General features: G+C 35.7%; 1 protein-coding gene and 1 long non-coding RNA gene across 50 annotated transcripts in view; one reads left to right on the forward strand and one right to left on the reverse strand.

Moving 5' to 3' along the window:
- The window catches only part of LOC144283145 (uncharacterized), a 30059-nt gene extending 6983 nt beyond the window's left edge, over positions 1–23076 (reverse strand). Inside the window, exon 1 of the long non-coding RNA XR_013351502.1 lies at positions 22873–23076. This is a non-coding gene — a long non-coding RNA (uncharacterized LOC144283145). The remainder of the gene's footprint in view (positions 1–22872) is intronic.
- RIMS2 (regulating synaptic membrane exocytosis 2) overlaps positions 1–23691 on the forward strand; it is a 580692-nt gene that overhangs the window by 500277 nt on the left and 56724 nt on the right. The window lies entirely within an intron of this gene.

Consider the following 23691-nt stretch of genomic DNA (forward strand, 5'->3'; position numbering starts at 1 on the left):
GACATAATCTGAGGAGGAAGTTGATGGTAAGGCAATACATAATGCAGAAATCGAAAGGTGTAAAGATACAGAAATAATCACAGAAAACCACCAGAGAACCCCCAGCGGGCTGTGCTCATAACTGAGGCATTTCTACAACATCTTCCAACCAGAACCTTCTTTCCAAAGGAAGTATAGTGGCAAGAGGTAGGAAGTCAGTGGCCACCAGCGTCTTTTCATATGCCTTCTAGTCCCACTGATATTTGAAATATCAATTGAGATATTGCTTGTCCCCTTTTGTTTTCTCCCTCCTTCTGCCAGCAGTCATTTTATCCTGGAATTATACATATCTATGTCAAAGGGAAAATGGATGACCAAAGGTTTCTGACTTGCTATCAACCGCACTGAGTTCTTCTTTATTTAACCAGTCAGTTGTGAAATTTTCTTAATGGAAATGATGGTAAGATAGAGTTCTACTTCACTATGTTAAAGTAGATTTCTTACAAAAAAAAAAAAAAACAGACTATTTAAGAATCAGTGTTCATGGGCAGCCCTGGTGGCTCAGCGGTTTAGCGCTGCCTTCAGCCCAGGGTGTGATCCTGGAGACCCCGGATCGAGTCCCACGTCAGGCTCCCTGGATGGAGCCTGCTTCTCCCTCTGCCTGTGTCTCTGCCTCTCTCTCTCTCTCTCTCTGTCTCTCTCTGTGTCTCTCGTGAATAAATAAATAAATTCTTAAAAAAAAAAAAGAATCTGTGTTCATTTGACTTATTTGAAAAGTTCTCCCCCCCAAAATTAAGAAAATAAAAATAGCTTTAGGGATGCCTGGTGGCTCAGTTGGTTAAACATGGGACTCTTGATTTTGGCTCAGGTCATGACCTCAAAGTCATGAGACTGAGCCCCGCATGGGGCTCCACACTCAGGGGGGAGTCTGCTTGAGATTCTTTCCCTCTCTCTCTGCCCTTCCCCCTGCTCGTGCTTGCTCTCTCTCTCTCTCTCTCTCTCTAAAATAAATAAATCCTAAAAATATCTAGTTTTACACAATGAAATATATAGTTTTATGCAAATGAAAATACTGTGCATTCCAAACAAAGTAGTAGATGAAATTAACCATAAGAAAGATGGTACTGGGATGCCTGGGTGGCTCAGCGGTTGAGCGTCTGCCTTTGGCTCAGGGCATGATCCCGGGGTCCCAGGATCGAGTCCCACATCAGGCTCCCTGCATGAAGCCTGCTTCTCCCTATGCCTATGTCTCTGCCTCTCTCTCTGTGTGTGTATCTCACGTGAATAAAGAAATAAATCTTTAAAAAATAAGTAAATAAATTTTAAAGATCTTTATTATTTTTTTTATTTTAAAGATCTTTAAAAAGAGAGAACTAGATAAGGTCAGTTAGTTTTAATCTTTATCTTCTTGGTCTTTTATGGTTGCTCATTCTTTATGTGTTCTTGGTATAATTTGTTTTTTGTTCTTAAAATAGTATCCATTGAGTTTTTTTTTTTTTTAAGATTTTGAATTTCAGTCTATTTCCAATGAGATATTTTAATTTAGTATGGTCAGTTAAAATTCCATTGAATTTAAATATTGCTTAAATTTTTAACTAGACTATCAGACAAGAAATGAGCACTTTTTAAAAAAATATAAATTTAAGAAACTCAGTCACTATGACTAACTGTGCTTCCAATAAAGAAAATGTGTTGTGCAGGCATAGTCCATACTATGGAAAAATTTTACACATCACATGCTCAGCCTCAAAAAGTGTAAGATATTATCAGAGCTGATATGTTAGGTAACACATAAATAGCACACAATGCTGTAAGATTTCTGAAAGGTCCTTCAGACTGGAATCGGATTTTGAATGGCTTCTAGGGAGATTTGTGTTTCAAGCCAGAATTTGAAGACTTAGTAACATCTCAATTAAATCAAAGAGGTGAGCATGTTGGGCATAGGAAACTTGAGTGCCATAGAGTGAGTTCAGGAGCACAAAGTATGAGTCAAAGAGAGATCAGTGACCTAATTTGACTAAAGAATTGATCTTCATACTTTCTTCTAAGTAATTTGGGAACCTTTTAATATTTAGAAGAGTTAGACAGTACAACCCCTAAGTATATTCAGGGGGAGTATGGCATGCTGAAGGAACTAAGCTATGCTGCTGTGCCTGAAGCATAGAGAAGAACAGATGGACTTGAGGCATAAAGCTGGAGAGTTGGGCTGAGGACAGATCATGGAATATCTCAAAAGTTATGTTCAGGAAATTGGATTTTATCCTAAAATTATTGACAATTATGCCACAGGGAGAACACCTAGAGGCAGAAAGATGCTGCTGGAGCTTTGTGGTGATCTTTCAAAAGAGGGTTGTGGTCTGGACTGCCAGGTAGTAATGGGGGGATGAGGATGGATCTGGTAGGACCAGATAGATGGTCAGTAAGAGGAGAAGGGGAGAGAGGAATCAAAGCTAATTTCTGAATGCCTGGCTTGATTAACTGGGTAGACAAGTGTTTTGCTATTTACTGAAACGGGAATCAGATGAGGAGCAATGAGAATCACAGGGTTACTTTGACGAATACAAATATGTATTAATATTTGCAATGTGCCAGTTACGATAACAAGTGCTTTATATACATTATCTTAAGTGCATTGCCTAATTTAACTCTTATTAAATACTAGCTTTTAAGATGTGAAGAAGGCCAGATGATTAAGGAGGACATAAATGTTAGAAGTTGGATGTACCAGCCAGAGAAGCAAAGGGGAAAAAGCCCTAGTTCAGGGGCTGGAAAACTATGGACCAAATGGAGCTTGCTGCTATTATTTTTTTAATATATAAATATATTTTTATTTGATAAAGTTTTATTGGAACACAACCAAGTTCATTTGTTTATGTTTTATCTATAGTTACTTTTGTGCTATAGTGGCTCAGTTAAGAGGTTGCCGGAGAAAACCATATGACCCACAAAGCCTAATATACTCACCATCTGGCCCTTTACAGACAAAGTTTGCCAAGTCCTATTCAAGCTTGATTCAGGTGAGGATACAAATACGATTTTACCCTCCAGGATAAGAAATATCTTTTTGTTTGAACATGAAGGGAGGGAAGTAATTGAATATATGAGAGAGGAAATGACTAAGTGTGAAAATAGACACTCAAATATATTATTGGATAATTTTTGCATCTCAAAATATTAAATGTCACTTAGTCCAGGCAGGCTTTTACCTCATACATAATTTTCAGTTCTGTCTAAACTCCAGAAGTTCTCTACTATAGCTAAACTGATTCCATCAAGGTTATCTAGTCAAGAAGCTTTGCTCCACTGTTGTGAGAGACTGAGGTTTTCTACCAAAGTAGCCTTGACATTTTGTCAGTGTCCATACATTTGCTATCTAGCACATTTATTGTGCTCTGTATAAAATGACAGTTGTCCTGTTTACCACCTCTGCTTTGGGTTCACTGAACAATGCTTACTGTCACTTTTGGTTTTCTTGTTTTATTTTTAATATAACATGAGCATTTAAGTTTATAAAACAAGTGCAACAAACTTAATATTCATAAGTTAAAAGAAAAAAATCTTTGCAGTCAGTGTTCATGATCACTTCTCCACCATATCCAGAATGCTATTGGAAGACCTTTGTTTCTTACCCTGTAACCAGAATTTTGGATTGTCATTGAGATTTCAGCAGTCTTTGAGAAAAATGATGCAGTCCTGGTGGTTAGGCCATGAACAGTTTGTACTGTTCTTTGTGGATAATTTTAGATTAATGTTGACTACTACTGTTTATTTTAATGAATATCAGGTTATGTTAGTGAAGTAATATTCAAGTTTTTTATTGTGAATTTAGTCACAGGAGTTTCTATAAAGTTATGCAACAAAACTTTTAGTTAAAACAAAGAAAAAAATTACAAACTATTGATTTCTCAAAATCTTTACTACTATAGCTTTTCTGATTTTTTAAATTGAATCTGATTCTAGAACTTAAGAGTCTCGTGGTCTAGAGACAATGGGTAACATCAAAAGAACCTACTGTACACCTGAAACTAATATAACACTGTACAGTAACTATACTGGAATTAAAATCAAAAACTTTTTTTTTAAGAATATTTTATCCATGACTAAGAAGTTTGGAAAAAAGCAATAGAATAAGTCAGCCTCTTGGGCTAGTTAAGAATAGGTTTCCTGAAATTGGGGAGGAAGATTAAGTGGCAAGTTGAGAGTTTCTGGGCTTAGAAAGGCACAGAGGGCTAAAAATATATATATATTCTTGTTATCTTTTTATTTACTGTTATATTCGTTGAGGAGAGAGTGCTTTTTTTCCTTTAGCCAAAAGAAATAGACAGAAGTTGCAACAGGAGAATACTGGACATTTCCTGGATCACCAGCCACTTCATTAACTCTCCAATCCCCATATTTGCTCTTTGAAGGATGGATTATGATCCCTACTCTTCATTGCTTTTGTAAGGAAATGGAAAGAAAGAATAGAAGGAAGAGTAATGAGGGAAGAGGAAGGAGAGAAAACAATAAATTCTTTGAGCAAGTCCTAAAGCTAAAAGATGTGTTGTTTGCTAAAATTTCATTGTTTTAACAAGGACATTTCAGTAACTTTTGTACAGTAATTTTGTGGAACAAACACAGAGACTTCTGTTCACATTACTGGTAACTAAATTCCCCCAAAACACATAGAAACCTATTTTTCATGAAAGATGGATTTTGAAGAACAGAAATACTGGGAGAAAGAACAAGAAGAGAAAAGTGCACCATCATTCATCATATAAAGCTCTCACACCAAGAAGTTCTTACTGTAAAAATTGAAGGAATACCAACATCTGAAGCATAAGTGAGCAGGCCCAGTAATCTCTAGAGATCTGTGGTATGACTTCTAAAGGTGGCCAGTCACTGGTGGGTATTCCCTTCTTTCATTCTTCTTTCCCCCAAAGAACAAAAGAACTGAGCCAAGCTGCACGCTCCTCTTTATTCCAGGACAGGCATGAAATCTGGAGCTATGTTCCAAAACCAGTCCAGCTTCTTGGGATGGCAAATTTATGTTCTCTTTCTGTGTCTCTTTGTTTCTCTCTCTTTCTCTGATACTGTTCAATCTACAGTTCCATCAGAGGCAGAAATCTCAAGAGTTCTTGGCCACTTTGTTTCATATCTGTTAGTCGCACTTCCCTACATCTGTGCTATCTTGAATTGATCCCTGGCAACATTTATTTCCTTACTTTTGGCTTCTTGGCTAGTAGATTCATGGCCTTGCCTATTATCTTCAGCTCTCTAACTCTGGCCTCTTTTCCTGTCTTCCATTCTAAATTAATCTAAAAAAACTAAAGTAATATGTAGAAACTAAAAGTTTCTCTTCCAGGTATAGTAACACACTAAATCAAGAACAATGTAAAAAACTCCTCTGGCACTGGGTGTTATGCTATATGTTGGCAAATCGAACTCCAATAAAAAAATATACAAAAAAAATGAAATAAAAGGGCAAAGAAACAAAATTAAAATTTTAAAAAGGGAAAACTCCTCTGATTGTAATATAACCTTGACTGCCTACCACCCCTGTCACTACCACCACCACCATCATCATTCTTGCCAGTTTGTTTCTGTGTCATTAGTCCTGGCATGGCTTTAGGTCACAGTGAGCATAGTTCATTCTCTTAGACTTTAATTCTGGTGCCTGAAGCTGTCATTTTACTTATTCCTTCCTCCTTGCTTAGTAAAATCATTGACCTTGTTTTCATTGTAAGTGTAATAGTATCTCCATAGCTCTAGAGATACATGCCTTTCCATAATGAAGAAGAGACAGATAAACATTATATAATCATTTTCTTTTTAAAGAGAGAAATTAAACAGAAATAATTGAATGACCATCATATTACTTCCACGAAGCTTTCTCAATATTTCTGTACTATATGGAAGTTCTGTATACCTCTCAGCTTATATCTGAAGAGGACAAATGGCACATGGTTATGTATTGCTCCTACTTTATCATTAGTAACCATTACAAATATTTACTTACTAAAAGCAATATGGCTATTTGACATATGTAAGAAATATGACAAATTCAACAAACAAATTTATATTGAAATATGGAAGGCCAATATACACATATGCATGGAACAGTTCTATAAGTGAGTCAACTATAATATGTTTAAATATAATTTACTATAATTATTAATAATATACTATAATTTGCATTTAAAAGAGATACTTTTTTTGAAAACTAGAATTATTTTTCTCATTTAATAGAAAAAGACAGGTGTAAGATCACTTGTGATCTTATAAGTGATTTTCTTGAGGTCTTATAGTAATATTAATAATGAAGCAAAGATACAACCTAATTCATTGTTTAATAGTATGATTGTGCTGTGTCTGTACTAGGAAATTTTCTTTTTATTTATTTATTCATTTTGAAAGATTTTAAGTAATCTCTACACCCAATGTGGGGCTCAAACTTATAACACTGAGATCAGGACTTGTATGATCTACCAACTGAGCCAGCCAGGCACCACAGAAGTTTTCTTTTTAAATTCATAGCTATATTCTACATAGTAGCTATTTTCATAGAGGATATGTTAGGATGGAAATTTTATATACCTTATATGTAATACCTTTACTTTTTTCAGAACTAAGCTAACTCCTTCCTTAATAAGATCTCAAATATATGCTTAATAATTTCTAGCTTTTATATGTCACTCAAGATTTAGTGCTACTGAAAATTTCCCTATCATAAATGATTATAAAGGTAAAATAAATGTAAATGTTTCAAGGCAATCTCTTCAAATTAGCCACACAGGCAAAGAAGGAAGAATCACACATTGTGTGCCTAGATACAAGGTAGCAACAGACCAAGGCAAAGTGGTTTTTAGTAATAATGTCTCCATAATACATTTTCCTTTGGGCCTTGCTTTCTTGGTTCTAGGCTTAAAGGCAGATACCAAAGCTGCAGATAGGAATTCTTTTTTTTTTTTTTTTTTTTTTTTTTTCAGATAGGAATTCTTATGTCTGATAAGTAATAACAGACTGCAGCAAGCGGTACTTAGTAGTGTCTCCATAAGGCATTTCTTTTTGGACCTCATTATTCATCTTCAAGATTTTCTTAGCTAAACTCTCATTTCTTTTATTGAAGTAGAGTCCACACCCTACTTCATTAGTTTCAGGAGTACAACATAGTGATTCCACATCCCTATTTTACAGTATGCTCACCACAAGTGTAACTGCCTTGTGTCCTCATACAATGCTATTACAATACCATTGACTATATTCCCTATGCTCTACCTTTCATCCTGTGACTTATTTATCCCATAACTGAAAGCCTGTACCTCTCACTCCCTTTTATCCATTTTGCCCATCTCCCCACCATCATCCCCTCTGGCAATCATGTTTGTTCTCTGTGAGTCTTTTTCTGCTTATTGCGTGTTTTGTTTTTTAGATTCCGTATATAAGTAAAATCATTTGGTATTTGTCTTTCTCTGACTTATTTCACTCAGCATAATATCCTCTAGGTCCATTCTTGTTGTTGCAAATGACAAGATCTCATTCTTTTTTTAATGCCCGAGTGCCATAAAATATATTCCATCCATTGGAATATATGTATTCCAGTATATACACACACATTCCGTTGTGTGTATATACCATATCTTTTTTATCCATTCATCTGTCAACAGGTTTTCCTCCATTATCTTGGCTATTGTAAATACAATAAACACAGGAGTATGTATATCATTTCAAATTAGTGTTTTCATTTTCTTTGGCTCAATATCCAGTAGTGGAATTACTGAATCATTTGATAACATTATTTTTAATTTTTTTAAAGATTACTTATTTATTTATTTGACAGAGAGAGCACACATGCACAAACAGGGGAGCAGCAGGCAGAGACAGAGGGCAAGCAGGTGCCCCACTCAGCAAGGAGCAGATGCAGGGCTTGATAGAACCTCAGGATCATGACCTGGAGCCTAAGACAGACAGACACATATCCAAATGAGCCACCCAGGCACCCCAATTTTTTGAGAGCCTCCCTACTGTTTTCCATAGTGGCTGCACCACGTTCTCATTCCTACTAAAAGGCTTCCTTTTTCTCCACATTCTCACACACACTTGTCATTTCTTTTTTTTATACTAGCCATTCTGACAAATGAGAGGTCATATCATGAGATATCTTTGTAGTTTTGATTTGCGTTTCCCTGAGGATGAGTGATGTTGAGTGTCTTTTCATGTGTCTGTTGGCCATCTGTATGTTTTCTTTGGAAAAATGTCTATTCAGGTCCTCTGTCCATTTTTAATTGGATTATCTGGGGGTTTTGCTGTTGAGTCGTATAAATTCTTTATATATTTTGGATATTGATTCCTAATGGATATATCATTTGCAAATATCTTCTCCCATTCAGTAGGTTGCTTTTTTGTTTTGTTGATGGTTTTCTCTGCTGTGCAGTTTTTTATTTTGGTAAAGTCCCAATAGTTTATTTTTGCTTTTGTTTTCCTTGCCTCAGGAGACCTATCTAGAAAAATGTTGCTCCAGCTGATGTCAGAGATCGTTGCCTGTGTTTTCTTCTAGAAATTGTTCTTTTTTTCCCCCTCTGTAAGCTGTAAAGTTAAAATTGCATCAAAATGTGGACTAATTTGAGAATTGGCGTCTTTGTAATATCAATTCTTCCTACTCAGATTCCTAGTAAGTCTCTCTATTGATTTAGGCCTTTCTTTCTGTTCTTCAGTTATATTTCATAATTCTCATCCTATATCTTTTGGACATAATTTGTTAATTTTATTCCTAGATATTTTGCAACTTGCATCACTATAGTAAATACCATATTTTTTTCAATCACATTTTCTAACTGGTTATTTTTGGTATTTACTTACTGCAATCATTAATTTAAATTGTATGTTTAATATTCCGTCAGGCCACCTTACTGAACTCTGATTAATTCCACCAGTTTTCCCTTTACATTTTTAAAATACAACCCTAAATCTTCTGAAAATAGTAAGATACCTGCTTCACCTAAGTGTACTTTCAAGGTGCATCTGTTCTGATTTATTACAGATTAGTTGGAGCCGTGGCTTGAGATAGGTTCTGAAATGATGTTGCATTTGTTCCCTGCTCCTTTAGAAAATGGCTCTCTACAATGCGCTGCTTTTTTAAAAAGGGAGGGAGGAGAGGAAGCAATTTTTTTTCCTTCCTAACCCCAAGTCTATATTATATAAGTAGTGTCAAATAAAGCAAAGTTAAGTTTTCATTTGTAGTGTATCCTCCGTAGTCCTTTGAAGCGTAAACTTTAATCTATGATTCATTGCTTTTTAAGGTCACTGGACTGTTTAATGTATTGATATGACATTGGGGCTGTTGCCAATCTAATATCTATTTCTAGTTACCAATATTTTCAAAAACATGAAAAAGTAAATTTTTAAAATGAATTAACAAAATGACAGGAACAAGGGCAAAGTAATCAGAAGCAATATTTAGTAAGAGCTGCTAGGCCTCTGGCATTCTAACTTTTCTCATTTACGTGTGTTACTGGTTGGGACGCCTGGATGGCTTAGCGATTGAGCATCTGCCTTCTGTCAGGGTGTGATCCTGGAGTCCTGGGATGAGTCCCGCATCCGGCTCCCTGCATGGAGCCTGCTTCTCCCTCTGCCTATGTCTCTGCCTCTCTCAATCTCTCTCTCTCTCTCTCTCTCTCTCTCGAATAAATAAAATCTAAAAAAAAAAAAAAAGGTTAAAAAAATAAATGTGTTACTGGTTAAAAATGGGCAATATCAGACATTGTAAAGATGGAAAATTGTTTCACCAAAAGTGACATTTCTCAAAGTGTATCCCACAAAGCAATAGACCTTTGGATATCAACAGATATTAAGGAGAAAGATAGGATTTCATGGTCAAGTAGAGAAAATGTAGGTTAAACAGTTTTTTGTTTCAACGTTTTAAATTTGAGTATGATTGGGATGCCTGGGTGGCTCAGTGGTTGAACGTCCTGCCTTTGGCTCAGGTCATGATCTTGGGGTCCTGGGATCAAGTGCTACATAGGGCTCCCTGCAGGGAGCCTGCTCCTCTCTCTATGTCTCTGCCTCTTTCTGTGTGTCTCTCATGAATAAATAAATAAAATCCTTAAAAAAATTTTTTGAGTATGATTGACACACAATGTTACATCATTCCAGGTGTACAACATAGTGATTTCACATCTCTATACCTTATGCTATGCTCACCACAAATGTAGCTGCTATCTTTCACCATACAGTGTCATTATAATATCATTGACTATGTTGGATTTGGATTTTTTTCTAAATGCAGGACTTCATCAAGCCCTTTGTTATGTTTATGTGCTTTGTGACTTTTCAAAAGAAAGATAAAACGTGTAGTTTCCTGGCTTGCTTTGACCAAGTAACCTTTTGTCTGTGAAGCATATCTTAGAATCAGTATTCCTGGGAAAACACCTAAACATCCTCAAACTTAAATAGCAGCATGTGTTTTTAGAGAATCAGAGTTAGAGGAAGTAGACAAAAAACTTTTCTCTATTTAAATAGTTTTATATCTCTGGTTGCAGTTTTCATTAAATGGGTGACAAAGGATGAACTTGACCTTCTTAGCTGTTTTACATATCCCTGCTCCAGTCTTTAACTGAATCATGAAGACACCCTTTAGAACTAGTTCTGTGGTGAGCTAAGAGGTGTAGGAAGAAGAAAGATGTCAATGATGGAGAAATGAAGTCAGGTGGAATAAAGCTGTGGTGATCTAACCAGAGGTGAATTGACTTAATCTAAGCTATGGAATAAATGAGACTTGTAGATTTGAAACACATTGTGATGGTGAAACATAGTATGACTCTTGTGGTTATTTTCAAATGTCCCAGATGTTGTTTATGTAGAACTAGGGGATTAACTTAAAGGACATAGAGGAAGATTTATGCATAGATAATGAAGGCTGCAGCTACCAAAGACAGCAATCTAGAACATAAAAGAAAAAGATTACTTACTTACAAAATAAGATTATTGATATACATATTAGGGTAAATGATATTGGCAAAGAGTCAAATAAGTCAAATAAGACTCTGAGATTTAGTTTAGACAAATTTATCAGAAAGAAATGTGAACCACATCTATAAATTTTAATTTTCCAGCAACCCTATTTAAAAAACTAAAAAGGAAACAAGTGAAATTCATTGTAGTAATATATTTTATTTAATCTATTCAAAATATTATTTCAGTGTAATCAATACAAATTATTAATGAGATATTTTATATTCAATTTTCTGTACCAAGTGTTTGAATTTTATATTTGCAGTACATTTTTTTTAAAGATTTTATTTATTTATTAATGAGAGACAGAGAGAGAGAGGCAGAGACACAGGCAGAGGGAGAAGCAAGCTCCATGCAGGGAGCCCGACGTGGGACTTGATCCCGGATCTCCAGGATCAGGCTCTGGGCTGAAGGCAGTGCTAAACTGCTGAGCCACACGGGCCGCCCCTATTTGTAGTACATTTTGATTCAGAGCAGCCACATTTCAAATTCTCAGTCAGCACGTGTGGCTTGTGCCACACGGGACAGCGTAGATTTAGCCCCTGGCACTCTGCAGATGTGCATCTTGAGCTTTGGCTTCCTTATCTATACATGAAGATAAGATCCATTTCAAGGGGCTACTATAAGGATCAAAATATAAAATGTATGTGAGGATACTTTGTAAATTATTTACAAATAAGGATGAGTATTTCCTTACTTGTCATGGCACACTTGGAGCTGTTCTATAGATGCAACTAAAAGTGCGTTTTTCCTGTAAGCATCAGAAAAAATGAACTCAATGAAGGCATTAACAATGAATCCATGAAAAGATAGAAGTAACTACAGTTTTTACCCCATATTGCAAGTTATTTTGCTGCTCTACATTCTATTCTGTCTGATGGAGTGCAGCTAAACAAAATAAACACTTCCATGTGCTACCTTTCCAAAGAATTAAATTATCAAAAGATTGTTTTCATGGAAGAGCTGATACATTTTTTATCTAATTATTTAATTCTGTACCCCTTATTTGGCTACCAAGAAGTTAAAAATAAGTTTGAAATTCAACTATAACAATTAAGTCGGACCTGGGCAGCTCTGGTGACCCAGCAGTTTAGCACCGCCTTCAGCCCAAGGTGTGATCCTGGAGACCCAGGATCGAGTCCCACATCGGCCTCCCTACATGGAGCCTGCTTCTCCCTCTGCCTGTGTCTCTGCCTCTCTCTCTCTCTCTCTGTCTCTCATAAATAAATAAATAAAACCTAAAAAAAAAAAAAGACTTTAAAAAAAAAGTTGGACTTAAAGTAGTGTATTTCTACTCATTTACATTTCATTATTTTTCCTTTTTTTCTACTTTATTTTACCATTATTTTTTCTGCTTATTCTTCTTTAGTAGTAAAACTATTAATACAAATAAAACCAGGGACGCCTGAATGGCTCAGCGGTTGAGTGCCTGTCTTTGGCTCAGGGCGTGATCCCCGTCCCAGGATCAAGTCCCACATCGGGCCTCCTGGGGGGGCCTGCTTCTCCCTCTACCTATGTCTCTGCCTCTCTCTGTGTCTTTCATGAATAAATAAGTAAAATCTTTTTTAAAAAAAAATTAAAATATTAAAAAACCTAAAACCAAAGGTTGAGCTATTTTACAGTTTTTTTTTTTTACAATATACTGCCATTGAGAATCTTTAATCAAATTTCATCAAAGATTACCAGCCGTATTACATGCCATGATTAGCTTTCTATAAACAACTTTGCTTTCTGTGTACAAATCAGCATCAGTGAAATAAAAAATAAAACCGTTTCCTAGGCCAAGAATTTTATTAACTTTGTTTCAAACTTTATTCCCAGGCTCCTTCAGCTTATATAGCTGCAAAGAATGTATAAGCAAAAACTGGAAAGAGTTGCTGGGTCCAAGGAGCTTGGGCTTAAAAATATTAGATATCTAGATTTTATCAGATCCATGAACCAAATGTTAAAAAGCAATCATAATATAAAATAGCAGCTCCCAGTAACTTCTTCAAGTTTTATCTTCTTCAGATGTTGACTCAATTTGGTTTGCTCCATTCTTGGAAGCTTCATCAAAATTCTTTGCAAGATTGGAGATTGGGAACTTCATCATCATCCTCCTCTCTCGTAGCAAGTGATGCTTTTCCATCTACAGATTGTGTAGGCAGAGCTTCTGCAGTCTTCTTAAAACTAGTCAGATTGTCTACACCAAGGTGGGTTTAAGATGCTGAGAAGCATTTCTCTCAGCTGCTTTGCCTCAGCATGACCTGTGATGGTCCAAGTGTTGGCTGCTAGCGATGCCTGAACTTCAGGATTGTTGAAGTGGGTCACTGATCCCTTGGCTTGTGAACATATTCACTTCTTCAACACCAGAAATATTGTTTACCCCTAATTTCTTTAAGAAGAACTGAAGTTTTTATCATCTGCTGTAGTCGTTCTATGAACCATCTTCTTCTGGCAAGCAGTTCCTTTCCCACCAATGAGCACTTGCGCTTGCAGTTTGGTGAGTCTCTCCTGGTTCATGATAGTTTCTTTCATCTTAGAGTGGAAAAGGGCCCATGCACAGGGGAATAGGGTTGGCACTCAGGGGACCCCAGGAGGACCAACTGACGCACACACACACACACACACACACATACACACACACGGGGACACAAGACAGCAGCTCTATTTTACAGATTTTTAAGATTAATAAGATTGACATTGAAATTAGATAACTCTGACTTATCATTCACACCAGAAAGCAAAAGTTCCAGAAGACCAGAAAAAAAAAAATGATCACTATTTTGATAATAAACTATTTTTTTAAAGAGAAAAAATTTAGTTATCAAGGAATATAGAGCTGACATTGTTTAAAAAATGCTATACTTATTCCTTTAACCAAATTAAATCCTGAACAGCTCATCAGAATATAAAAGAATATGATTCTGTTGGGGAGATCCACAAGTTTTACCATAACTAGGTAATGAGATATAATTAAATTTGTAGTCTATTTTTGATAGTCTCATTAATTCTATGTATTTTCACCATTGTACTATTAGGGAAAGCAGAAAGTAGGCACAGATATAAAAGAATAGATCTGTTTTGTAGTCTAGAGTTAAAAACTGTGACATCAACATACTTTTGGCAAAGCTTCCTATAACACTTGATATAGTCTTACATTATGGAGAACTACAAGGAGAAAACTGTTGCTTTAATTGGCATTGAAGTACCTTTTTTTGGTATAGATATGATCTATACAGATTATGAAAACATGGGAAATTTCTTTAAGAAAAGAGGAAGTGGTTCGCTACCTAAGTCATAACTTATATTCTACCTCAGTCATGTAGTTTTTAAAAACAGGTCATCTCTGCACAAGAGACAAACAGGGTAGCAGTGCTATGATGTGAAATTTAGGCACCGAGTATTCCTGGGGCCCTGTGTTTTCTCAGAGTCTACATTCTCCTTAGATTGCTCATACTAAATTAGGTTATATGCTTCACAAGTTCAAAGACTTTATCTTCTCTATAAATTATCATGCTTAAAGCATCTACATTCAATCTCCCATATAATTATTTTTTATATAATTGGAGTTAGTAGTCACCCAGCTAAATTAAAAACTGCTAGAGAGAAAGCACCATTTATTATAACTCTTTTACCTACTTCATGATACAAAGACAGTATAGATTAGTGTGAAAGATTTTTCTTGCTTGATATACTCTTTCTGATAGTATCAAGATGAAAACTCTCACTGGCTATTGTCCTACATTTCTGTGATTTCTCTTTCAATCTCTGGATTTGGAAATGTTTTTAGACATATCAATGAAATTTTCAGTGGTTATTAGTAGTTGCTATTGAATGACTTTTTATTTTATTTTCTTTGGGTTAATTCTAAAAAATCGGTAAAAATATAAGATAATGCAATGTACTTCTTAGAAATCCTAGTAAATCAGAGATTGATTTGTGGAAATAATAATGAACAAGTCAAATGAGATTCATTTACCCCTTTTAAAAAGTACTATGTTTAGCAAATCTTTAAGTATATATATACATATATATGCATCATGCTAAGGAGTCAGATTCTAGCAAAACTTTAAAATAGAAAAGAAAAAAAATAGAAAAGTCATGGTCTATGGAATGGTTTTTTGTTTTACTCCTCTTTTTCTGGTTATACCAGTAGTACTAGCAAACATCTGTTCTGACTGGTGAGTTGTAAAATATTTTCAGTGTTAACCCTGGTTTGTGTGAGGCATAATTGCCTTCATTATATCCCTTTTGTGCATATGAATAAATGAAAATGTGTTTAAATTTCTCCAGTTACATTTACATTTCACACCAGGAACCTAATTTCAACTCAATAACCCCTGAGAATAAAACATAAAATCTTGCTTAAGCCAGTAATTAGTTACATTTCATAGTAAACAAAAAGAATTCATTAAACTTTTATGTTTTTCCTTCCTGGTAATAGTGGGTTATGTATAAATTTTTAAGTATCCTTGATCTGTGTAACCTTCAAAGCTGTTATTTTAAGTCTTCATTTATTTTCTGATTAGAATAAAGAGCCTTTCACCATGTCTACATGTTATTTCCAAAGGGCCAAAGAACATTCATCCTCTTTAGGTTTACCTGGATCAGTATTATTTGTAGTCTAAAATCCTGACAAATGCACTGATACAAGTAGTAAACATTAAACTAAAAGAGAGCCTCCAGTTTTGGAGAGATAAGTAGAAATGAGAGATTTTTTTTCATTAAAACTCCAAATTATGTAATCAACAGCTAAAAGTTCAACTGTACTCTTCCTCACTAAATATATCTCCTTAGGTATCATTATCTCTCCCACTCTACTCATTGGGGTCTGACTTCTTGCACTTCCAGCATGGAGAGTAGGGGTACAGAAAAAATTTGGGAAAATTAGTGATTCTTTGTGGGGTTGATTGCTAATGTTCTTCTATTCTCAGATCCATAAGGGCTCTTCATGGCCCTTCATGTTAAGTATTGAATGTATGTCCTTATGTGTTAATGCCTTCCACCACCTACATCCTTTTATTCTTTTAAAGACTCATCTACTCATAGATGGCTGACTTGTAGTGCAGAAATACACTCCACATAAAGCCAGATTGTTTACCTTATCTACATTAAAGAATATTTAATATTCTATCTCCTTGGCCTTTTACTACCTATTCCATGACTAAGTCAGGATTCAAAAAAGCCCTTGTAGCCAGGAAAGGTCACACCCCCGAGGATGCTTCCAGCAATCTGCTGGTGTTCCCAAAGTGCAGGAAAAGACATTATTTCAAAGGAAAATATATCTTGAAAGAAAATAGAGGAAAAAGGCTACTTCATCAAGGAGATCTGGGGAAAGGATGGGAAGAAATAATATTGACTGACAAATGGAACAAAGCCATAATAGTGTCTCCAGTCTTGAGTTACATGATTTTAATATGCTTTCTCCTAGAAGAAGTCAAATGATTGCCTTTGGAGAAAAGGTAATCTATACAAAAGTTGTTATGTGACTCTAGCCTTTTCCTTCATGGATTTGCTGACGCAAACTTTGCAGAAACATAGGTGTGGAAAATATGTGTTCTTGTAAATTCCAGAAGAATTCAATGTAGGCACTTAGTCCTTTGGTTTGTTGTTTGGGATTAGTTGCTCTTCACTGTAAGAATTTCTATTCAGTGCTTATAATGTGAACAATATAATGATGATAATCTATCGAGTGTTTAGGAATAAGTCTCAAGGAACGTAGTGATGTGACAGGCAAATTGTTTCCTGCTGCTAATGAAATATCAATGCAGAGTTAAAATTGCCTTAGAAAATAAATCTGTAGGTGAAACTGAAATATTTCAAAGCTGGAGTCTTTTATTCTATCGCTGTGTTCTGTTCTAGCAAAGAAATGTAACTCTATTTCTATTTAGATATGTACCTACTTGAAAACCTGATCTCTTGCCTTCCATATCAAAACCAACACATTGTGTAATTCTTAAAGTTCTTTGGGGGGACATGAAGTCCATATTTTTGGGATAAGGGTTTTTCTTTTATTCCTGAACTTTTATTGAATTATTTAGAACTATTTTATGAGTAATTAAGGAAGTAAATGTAATCGTACTTTAGGTATATTATTTATTATTTAGAAATCATAAAATTCTATAGAAGCAAGACCATCTAGACGCTTTAAGACTTGATTTTTATAAAAGTTATCAGGCTTGGGCAGCCCGAGTCGCTCAGCGGTTTAGCGCTGCCTTCGGCCAAGTCCCATGTCGGGCTCCCTGCATGGAGCCTGCTTCTCCCTCTGCCTGTGTCTCTGCCTCTCTCTCTCTCTCTTTCCTCTATGTGTATTCTCATGAATAAATAAATAAAATCTTTAAAAAAAAGTTATCAGGCTTGATAACTTTTGTTAACAAAATGCTTCTGTTAACAGCAAACACCTTCCAACACCACACATACTTCTTTGTCAGAAATTCTTATTACTAGAAGTTGAAATGATACAGAGGGCTTTTTTTTTTTTAAGATTTTATTTATTTATTCATGAGAGACACAGAGAGAGAGGCAGAGACATAGGCAGAGGGAGAAGCAGGCTCTACGTAGGGAGCCCGACGTGGAACTCGATCCCGGGTCTCCAGGATCACGCCCTGGGCTGAAGGCAGCGCTAAACCGCCGAGCCACCTGGGCTTCCCGAGAAGGGTTTTTTTTAAGCTTTTTTATTGTGAAATAATTACAAACTCACAGGAACCTGCAAAAATAATACAGAATGTCTCATGTTTCCTTCATCCAACTTCCTCCAGTGGTAGTATCTTTTATAAATATAGTATAATATCAAAACCAGGAACTCTAAATTGGTTCAGCAATGTTAACTAGACTACAGATCTTAGATGGGATGAGTGAATGTGAGGAAGAATCTAGAAAGTTTTTCATATTTGAGACTTATATGATATATTTAGTGGTTGTCTTAGTTTACTTGGGCTGCCAAATCAAAGTTCCATAGACCAGGTGGCTTAAACAATAGTAATTTATTTCTCACAGTTCTGGAGACCAGGAAGTCTGAGATCAAGGTTCCAGTCAATTTGGTTCTCTGGTGAGAGCTCTTTTCCTGGCTTTCAGAAAACTGCCTTCTCAGTATGTCCTTTAATGGCGGAAATGGGTGGGTTGGGGGGGGGATATTAAGAGAGAGAGAAATGAAACAAGCTTTCTAGTATTTCCTCTTGTAAGACCAAATCCCATTAGGAGGGCCCTACTCTCCTGGAAACCTAATTACTTCCTGAAGGCCTTTATCTCTAAATACCATCACATTGGAGACTAGAGTTTCAACATATGAAGATAAAATTCAGTCCATAGTGATGTGGAAGCATTTATCAAAATAGAGAATGTAGGTGAGGAAAGAAATACCATTTCTATCTTGGGAATGATGATTTTGAAATGCCTATGGAGATAGGTAGGAGGCAGCTGCCACACCAGTCTAAGGTTTAGGGGGTTGGCTGGGCTACAGATGTAAAATAGGAGACCTAGGAGTCATAAAAAATGAGAGTGTTTATAGGATGAGAATTGATGGAACTTCACATATCTGTTCAATAGAACAGTTCCTGATCAGTAATGAACATTATAGAAAGGAGAGCTCAACTTGTATCCCATTTGTGAGGAAGGGTTTCATTAAAGAAGTAGGACTTTGATTTATTTAGATAGAGAATGTGTATGTCTGTGCATGTATAAGATCATCTAAGTATAGAGGCAACCTATCCAATTTTTTAACTAAAGCTATGTTGAGCTAATTCTTCAAGATTCCCAGTATCCATTTCAAGATTTTTCTTTTAATCAGTAGGTTAATTTTAATAGCTATATATTCAGTTCACAAAGAGTAAATAATAGACATATCTAGTGTCCATTATGTGCCAGACATGATACAAGTCCTAGAGAGTCAAATATAAGGAAGACTTATACATTTACTATGCATGAAATACTCAAAATCTACCAAGTAAGGCAAGTATAATGTGTGCCCAGTGTGAGAGATGTGAAATGATTAATGTTTATAGCAGGCATTGGAGGGATGTAGTATCCAAGTGAGAGTTTATTATATATGCATGGGAAAGGACTCACAATATGTAAGGTTTTTTTTTTAATGTACACAAAAATTATAGAGTATGATTCAATTTTCATTATAATTTAATTACAGATAGTAAATATACCAAAATATATTTTTCCTTCATTTAGGTAGTGAAAATATGAGGGTTTTTTTCCCCATTAGACTTTTCAATATTTTCCTGGTTTTCTACAATAAGTATATCATGTTTTAAAATGATACATTCTTGGGGTGCCTGGATGGCTCAGTCAGTTAAGCCTCCCACTCTTGATTTTGGCTCAGGTCATGATCTTGGGGTAGAGAGGCTGAGCCCTGCTTTGGGCTCTGCACCCAGCGCAGAGTCTGCTTGTCCCTCTCCCTCCCTCTACTTGCATTCTCTTTCTCTCTCAAATAAGTAACTAAAATAATAAAACTAAAATTATGCATTTTTTATATAATTAAAGAAAAAAAGCAGTTGAATGGACTAAGCTGCCTAGTTCACATGAATTACAAATATTGCCTTTCATAAGTTTCCTCCACTGGTTTGCCCATGTCCCACAGATTGCTCAATCTTCATTTTGCTTTTTGTAAATTAAATTGTGTTTTTGTCTTTCAAAAAGTAAATTGTGAATTGGCTTTTTAATGATTATTTTAAGAACAATGAGCAACCAGACTTCTCTGTAAGTTATCTTATAGAATAGCTGTTTCTATGAGAATCAAAGAAAGAAAAAGAAGCCTCAAGTTAGTTTTCAAAGAAGAAATGGAAAGAAGGAACTGGAAACAAGCATCTTCTCTTTCCTGAAATTCTTTAAAGCTTTTAACATTAGAAAAACATTCCAGCACCTAAATGCTCAGGTCTCTGATGGAGGATAAGTCATTAGGCTTTTGTCATCAGGTCACTGACCCATGTTCCTGACCTGGGGATGACACAAAACTGCATTCTCTTAGGCACTTCCCTTTGCCTCTGATACCTCCTTGCTATTGGACTGGATCTGTTATTCCTCTAGAGGTCTAAAGGGATGAAATCACCAGAATACCAGAAGGTCCTAGCATAAACTCTGGAATGTCCTGGCTAAATGTCAACATGGAAAGCAAGAAATATCTATCTATCTATCTATCTATCTATCTATCTATCTATCTATCATCTCCTCATATACATTCTGAATGTATTCCAAACACATATTCCAAATATATATTCCAAATGTGTATTTCAAATACATATATATACACACAAATTATATATATTTTCCCCAAAGTGCTGAATAATGGTTACAAAATTATAATTTGAGGTAGTATGTATATTTTAATATATATAACATAGATTAATAATTTTTGTTAATTATTGAATTACTGAACAAGCCAATTTTTAATGTGAAACTCTGAAGACAAAAAAAAATCCTCATTAATCACTTTGCTTCAGAGATCACAGAATACCAGAACTGAAAGGAACTATCTAATCCAACTACCCATTTGTTTCTTGAATCTTCTCATATCATCTTCCAGGTACTTGGCCTATGGCTAAACACTTCCAGGGACAGGGAATTCACTTCTTAAAGATAAAAAAAACCTACTCCATCTTTCTAAGAGCTTTGATTATGATTAATATCTGGCTTGCTGTGACTTCATTCGTTGGTTAGTTATACTCTTTGCACTCATGTAACTCTTCAAATGACAGTTTTTCATATATTTTTAAAATATTTTATTTATTTATTCATGAAAGACACAGAGAAAGAGAGAGAAGCAGAGACACAGGCAGAGGGAGAAGCAGGCTCCATGCAGGGAGCCCGATGCGGGACCTGATCCCAGGACCCCAGGATCGCACCCTGGGCCAAAGGCAGGCTCTAAACCGCTGAGCCACCCAGGGATCCCGTTTTTCATATTTTTAAAGAAAGTTTTGATGTCCTGCCTGACTTTTCTTTTTAGCCTTCACCCTTTTTGTCTTTCTTATTCAAGTTTCCAAATACTTTAATTCATCTCCTCCAAAGGTCTTCAAGTTGTCCCTGAAGAGTGAGTGGGATCCTTAGCGTACGGGACTGTTTCAGTGCAAAATGGGCTGTCACCTCCTTTCCTGTAGACTTGAGAGTATGCATCTATTTTGGTATATCAGAGTACATAAACTCCTTTAGGGAACTCCTTAACAGCTCAATCATTTCACAGATCATTTCAAACAATCAAAAATAAGGAAGATGCAGTAGCCACCATAGGATTTTGAGTTATAGCGGGTTACAACTAGTCTAAAGGCCTATTGCTTTCTTAAACATTTGAGGAGTGTTAGATTTAATTTTTCTGCTTTTTCTTTGTGAGTTTGTTTTAATCTCTTCCTTTTCTGGGATGGGAAACAGATGGGAAAGGTGGTAACACATGGGAGTAAGCAGAGATATGCAGTCATTTCTTAAGAAGTACTGAAGGGCACAAAATTTATTACCTAAAATGCTCTCCTTTGGTGGAGAGGGGAGGTGCTCTCTTTTAGCAGGATCTATTTTTCGTTATTTGCTATAAAAAATAATTTAACCTATACATTGAAATGTAGTCTCCATTCCTTTGAGATTTATGGTGGGCTTCTCAAGACAGTGATAATTAAGCCTGTCATTTCAAGTCTTATTTTACCAAGATTGTGCCATGGCTTCTGACTGTGAAATTAATAGACTCTGAAAACAGCTGGTTGTAAATTCTCACTTTTATGAATCATCATACTTTACCTAATAAGCATTTTTGTGGTGAAAATAAACTTCTTCTGATTCACCTATTTCATAGATGTGGGTCTCGGGACCTTGTTTTATCAGACCAGATTTAGTAAAGTGAGGCACCATGCATAATACTACAGTGAGTTCTGGGCTTTTCTGGGAAACAATTGAGTTTAAGACCAAAAGCTAAAGAGGTTCAGAAGGAAGTATGTTGAAAATATAACACATGACTTAAAAACCAAAAGAGATTATTTAGCAGCTTTAGCAGTTTCAAAGAAACTATTATTTATGTGTAAATTATCTAGCATTACTCAATCCTTAATCCTGTAATATTCCACTGTTTCTAATCTATTAATAATCAGCAAACAAAAAATGTGACAAAAAAATAAATAAAATAAATTTTAAAAAATTTAAAAAAAGTGTGACAAAGATTTGTTAGTTTAGAGCTGATCAGCACAACCCTATGGCAAAGTTCTCCTTAAGTAAATTACCCTGTGTCCTAGAAAATAAAGTCATTTCCCAAGAAGAGCAGTTATCCTAGAAAAATGTTTGTTCCCAGAAGAATTAATGGTCTAGTGAAAATGTTCACCATAATATGTGGGAACCAAAAAAAAAAAAAATCGTTTTACTGTCAAAGGGAAGCTACTTGGGTGCTGATTACGTTATAAGATTCCTTCTTTAACAAGTTACTTGGTTGGTAAGGGTTCTTTCACTTTCAAGCAGGAGTGAATGGCAGTTATGGATTCTGGCAGGAAATCAAGGAACAGCAGTATCTGCATTGCAAGGATGGGGTCACTCGTTCCACACAGTGGAATACCTCTCTGCCAGTACATGATTTAGTGCTAAGTGAAATACTGAGAAAGGGCACACTTTATGAAAATGATAGGTATAGTCCTATTCCGAATCATTTTGTGATGTTACATTACAAACTGAATGTAAACTCCCTGAAATAAATTTCTGACTAAGAAATTCCAATTCAAGAGAGCATAAGGAAAATTATAATATGCACACTTCACATTTTGAAAGAAACATTTCTTGCTCTTGAACAGTAGTATTTCTTTGTCTTTCTGATATAAAAAAGAGCTGAAGATGAAGTCTATATTCTCTGTTTTAAATGTACTATCTAAGACAAAGGTGATCCAGCTAGCGCCACATACGAATATCATTAAAAATAAAATTTCTACTTCACTTGAATGAAATATGAGAACTCACCTCTCTTGTAGTGAGACCTGGAATTCAACACAGAAAAGATCCATGGGAAATTGTTTTTCAAGATCTTAAATTCAGCTTTTGTTTTTCTCTCTTTTATGAGTTGGCCCAATATAAAAATGTGCATTCATTCATTCTTTCAACAATATTCCTTTGAATATGTTCAAGGACAATACCAGGTATTGAGGATATAGCAGTGAATAAGACCAAGACATGGCACCCACCATCATGTGGATTATGACCTAGCTGTAGAGATATTGAGTGTAAAACCCCACTGTGAAGTGGTTGGAAGGGGGCAGGCAAAGAAGCACTTAGAGAAACAGGGTGAACAGAGGTCACATGGGTCCACACAGAGAGAAGGGTTCCTCTCCTCTCCTTTCTCTCTGTCTCTCCCGCCCCCTCCTCCTTCTTTCCTCTCTTCTACTCTCCCTCCCTCCTTCTTTAATCCCCTTGAATCATTTTCCTCCTCCATCTGTTCGAGTGGTTATTTTAATGTTTAATGTGTACCTTCAGCGTATATAAATATGCTCTTATAAAATGTGCAGTGTATGTTGTTTTATATATGCATTTATGTTCTTCCATAGGCATTTTAAATTACCCTCTCCTTTTATTTTTTTCATTGAGGATTATGGTTTTCAGAGCAGCTATGTGTACATTCAGTCCTGTGTTTCTAACTGCTGCATTGTTCTACATGGTATGCATTTACCACATTTATCCTCTCCATTCTTTCAATGCGAGACAACCAGATACGCTCCAACTCCTACCACCACAAATAACTGTGAGATGAGTATCCTTGTGTATCTCTCCTTACGAGCCCGGGTG

The sequence above is a fragment of the Canis aureus genome, chromosome 14 (assembly GCF_053574225.1).
Source record: "Canis aureus isolate CA01 chromosome 14, VMU_Caureus_v.1.0, whole genome shotgun sequence".
Taxonomy (NCBI): domain Eukaryota; kingdom Metazoa; phylum Chordata; class Mammalia; order Carnivora; family Canidae; genus Canis; species Canis aureus.